Below are 5,138 nucleotides of genomic sequence, written 5' to 3' on the forward strand. Positions count from 1 at the left end.
AAGAATTAATTGAAACACCTAGATTTAAGCTTAATAAAATTATGAAAAATTATATTTAAGCTCAAATAATTATTAAAAGTCTAATTTTTAATTTGGGAATTTTATATTAAGGTTTGGTTTAATTCGGGATTAAAATGTGGTAATACGTAATATTTAAAGAATAAATTAGAAGTAATCGATTAAGCTAAATAAAAATATGAGAAAATTCTTGTAAGATTAAATAATTATTTGGGACATGTTAGAGTCAATGGAATTAAGAAAATATCAAAAACGTGAAATTTTACGTCTAGTGGTAAAACGATAATTTTACACCTAGAAATTAGTAAATGTCATGGCAGTGTCCTGAATGCTGTTTTACATGCTAATATGATTATTTTGAATGTTATTTTAAATGTTTATGATTTATATGTCAAAATTTTATTTTAAATATTTATGATTTATTATGTCAAAATGTTATTTTAAATGTTTATGGTTTAATATGTTAAAATGTTGATTTTAAAACGTTTATGACATTTTATGATTTTTATATGTTAAAACGTTTATTTTAAATGTTTATAGATTTTAATATGTTAAAATGTTTATTTTAAAATGTTTATGATATTTATATGTTAAATTATAATTTTTAAATGCCTATGAATTTTTATTATTTAACATTGACATTTAAAAGATAAGTTGCATGCTTGGTTTAAAATAAATACGATATTATATGCATGTTTTTATTAAGTGGTGGAAATACGAAATATTGGAAGACGTGAAGGGATTGTGACTAAATACGATGATATGTTGGAAATATAGTGAGGATTATGGTCCCAGTGGGAGCCAATACAAATACGTTAATATGTTAATACGTTGGCCAAGGCCCAATTGACCGGTGAGAGTGTCGTTGGTGTCCCCGCCACCCAGTATTGTGGTTTTATTTATATGGATCCATCGCCCAATACGAATACGAGTCACAATCACGATCTGAATTCAACAAACACGAATATGAATATGATGATATGAATATATTGATATAAGTATGGATACGAATATGAATATGTTTATTTTTATATGAAAATGTTTATGTTTAAAGTTGATGCATTATTTTGAAAGTGTTTTTATTTAAAGTTTATGCATTTTCATGAAAACGATATTTTAAGTACAAGAATTTTTACGGTGCATGTGTTCTATATATATAGTACTCGTTATCAAGATTATGGTGTGTTGATTCTTTAGACTCACTAGGTGTGATTGATGCATGTGATTATGATAATGAAGGTCTTGATGGTTAACTTTGCTGCACTGAAGGTGCACAGAACCCGAGGACCGACGATAGTTTTCCGCAATAGTTATGAATTATGATTTTTAGATTATGTTAAAGATATTTTATGACTTTTATTTATGTTTATGAGTGATTATTGTATGGGCTATACTTTTCAAATAATGTTTTTTAGGTCGGTAAAACGTCTGACGATTTTATGCTTTAAACTATTTCCTTTGGATTTGTAAATGCCAGTTGGTTGGGTTATTTTAAAATGTCGTCAAAAATACTTTAATTATTTTATGCAAGTGTTCGACCAATGCTAGTAAGGGTTTTTAAAAAAAATATTCTAGTACGTTTTAAGAAAATGAATAGCTGACGTTTCAAATAGGAAGTGGCTTAAGTTTTCCCGTTGACCTCTGATGCTCGACTTTAACTTTCTGACATGTCAAACATTTGGATACAAATCGCAGGATGTCTCGCTTCTTGTACGGCCACCAATATAATAGCTGAAGATCTTTTTACATCTTCGTGCTTCTAGGATGGATGGAGTACGGCGTATCATGCGTTTCTTTCATAACGATTTCCATCTATGAATTGCCACTAGGAACCAATAGTCGATCTCGGTATCGAACAATGCCATCTTCTTCAGAATACAGCTTCCGACCCTTGGCTTCATCTCTCAATCTCCACTTTTGCAATTACTCATTAGTGGACTGCCCCTCACAGATTCTATCCCTCAAAGTCGACTGTACTGTCATGGTGGCAAGATTAGGGGCCTTGCCCCTAGCATATACTTCTAACCATCTTCGTTGCCTCATATTCAACTCTTTTTGGGTGAAAAAATACTTCAAACTTTTATGGTCGGTGAAAATCTTGCACTTCTCAGTGTAAGTACCATTGCTGCAAGCTCAAGATCATGAGTGTGATAATTTTTCTCATGCACTTTCAACTGTCTCAACACGTAAGCTATAACTCTGTCATTTTGCATTAGAACTATGCCCAAACCAAGTTTCGAAGCGTCGGTATATAGAACATTCTCTCCTTGCCCCGATAGCATCGATAATACTGACGCTGAGATCAAAGTTTACTTCAACATGTCAAAACTTTCTTGGTTTTTTACGGATCCCCATATAAACTTAGCATTCTTCTTTGTCAAGGCGGTCAAGGGTACCACAATAGATGAGAGTCCTTGAATAAAATTTCGATAATAGCCAGATAGTCCCAAGAAACTACGTATCTCGGTCACGCTCTTAGGTACGGGCCATTCTTTCACTGCTTCAACTTTGCTCGGATCAACCTCCACTCCCTCTCTAGAAATGATGTGGCCTAAAAACACGACTCTCTCAAGCCAAAAGTCGCACCTGCTGAATTTTGCATATAACTTACTATCTTGTAGTAATTGCAGTGCTGTCCTCAAATGCTGACTATGCTTCTCCTTACTCTTTGAGTAGATCAGAATATCATCAATAAAAACGATCACGAATTGATCTAGATACGGCTGATATACGGGATTCATGAGATCCATGAAGATCGCTGGCGCATTGGTGAGACCGAACGGCATGACCATAAATTTATAATGCCCATAACGAGTTCTGATCGTCGTCTTATGAACATCCGACTCTTTCACTTTCAATTGATGGTATCCAGAACGAAGATCTATCTTTGAAAATGACGATGCTTCTTGTAATTGGTCGAATAAGTCTTCAATTCTTGGTAAAGGATATTAATTCTTGATGGTGACCCTATTCAGCTCTCTATAGTCGATGCAAAGTCGCATACTACCATCCTTCTTCTTTACAAACAATACTGGTGCGCCCCATGGAGAACAGCTAGGGCGAATGAAACCCTTGTCGAATAATTCTTGAATTTGATCTTTTAATTCTTTCATTTCGGTGGGCGCTAAACGGTAGGGTTCTTTAGAAATTGGTACAGTTCCCGGCATCAACTCAATAGAAAATTAAACCTCACGGTCCGGTGGAATGCCAGAGACGTCCTCAGGAAAGATACTAAGAAAATCTCTGACTATATCAACATCCTCTAATTTCTGACTGTCAGAAACATGTTCTGAAGTAGCACATGCTAGAAAATCTTGTCATCCTCTCTTCATAAGTTTCCTTGCACACATACAAGAGATACTGTGTGGCATTTACTTAATCCTCGCTGCCTCAAATATAAAAGATTTCCTACTTGGCGGTCGAATAGACACTGTTCCTCTGTCAAAAATCAATCGAAGATCTATTTGATGTCACCCAATCCATGTCAAGTATAATGTCAAATTCAGGCATCGGGAGTACGATGAGATCTGCCCGAACTTGATCTTTATATAAACGAATCTCCAGATTCTTCACCATGCTCAATGTGACCATTTGATCACTAGAAGGAATTGAAGCTTTGAAGCCTAATCCCATATCATCGTGTATAATATTTAGTCGCTTGATGAATGTATCAGATATAAATGAGTGTGTATATAAGGTCCATGAATTCAATTCACGTAACCTGAATGCATGCAATCTAGGAATTTATTAAATTACGTGTTTAATTATTTTTATGCATTTTATGCATAATTATTGCATGATAGAGTCTATTTCATGAAATTTTAAAAGTTCATGCATTTGGGTTTCTAGATGCATTTCGTGCTCGAAGGAGAAACGGAGATCGGGGAATTATCAGAAAAATTATTTTTATTTCATGAATAATTTTTATTAATTAATATAAGATTTTTTTAAATGTATTTTTTCAAGAAATGGGCTTTGTTGGGTATTTGTACCCGCTAGAGCATATTTTTTTAGCAGTACGCGAATTTTATCGAATCGAGGGACTATTTGAGGACTCGGGTAATATTTTCAAAAATTTACCAAAACGAAATAATTTTCGGGAGTGTATTTGGGCTTAATGGGTCTATTTTTAAGCTTAATGGGCTCAAAACTCTTTTTAAACTTTTATATAATAATTATTGCCCAATTAGATTTATTATACTATTTAATTAACCCCTAAATATCCACTACACCTAAACCTAATCTCCATCAGCCGATACCCCACCCTCCAGCAGCAACTCTCACGAAGAGCAGCAGCTGAAAGCGTCGGCTCCCTCTTTTCTTTCAAACAAGTCTTCTTCCCTGCTTCTCCAGCGCCTCCCCGACGCGGAATACTTCAAGTTTTAATTCAAATAACACCAAGGCACGCCACATACTTTAATTTCTGCATCATATACACTGTATACATGCTTTTATGTGTTTATTTATGTGTGAAACTCTCGATCCAGCATCATACATGGAGATCGCTCGGTTTTGTTGCAAGTTCTTTCTTTTTTTATTCAACCACTCACGTTTTTCTTACTGTTGTGCAAGGGGCTGTGGTTCCTGGTTGTCAAGGGGCTGATCATGGTGTCAAGATGTTGTTTTGGGGTTAGAATCGGTTGTGGTTTGTTGTAGGTTAAAAGGCCGAGAGGTTTACTCATAGGTATGCCTCATGTGGGTTGTGGATCGAGTGAGGGTTGGTGTGGGAGGTGCAAGGAGTGAACTGAGGCTTGGACAAGACCCTGGTGGGTCTGAGTCATGGCCCAGGGATGCCCAACCACCGCTGAAACCATCTATATGGCCGGCCGCACGCGTTGAGGAGTGAAGCTCGGGTGAAAGGATTTCGAGTTCTAGCGTTTGTGGCCATCGTGCAGGCTGCAATGGGCTGTGTCTGTGGCTCTAGTAGGTCCTGTAGGGTTTGGTCTAAGTCTAGGACAGGCTGGTTTGTGACTGGTACCTTCGGGGGTAGGCCAGCATCGTGATTTTTGGAAGGTGAGCACATTAGGGTGTGATTTAGGAAGGGCGAGAATCCAACAGCTTTTCAGGGATATGGTCGATGGTTATGGAGTCTGGTTTTGATGTTTTTAGGGCCTTTTAGA

This window comes from Primulina tabacum, chromosome 4 (assembly GCF_025594145.1).
Source record: "Primulina tabacum isolate GXHZ01 chromosome 4, ASM2559414v2, whole genome shotgun sequence".
NCBI lineage: Eukaryota > Viridiplantae > Streptophyta > Magnoliopsida > Lamiales > Gesneriaceae > Primulina > Primulina tabacum.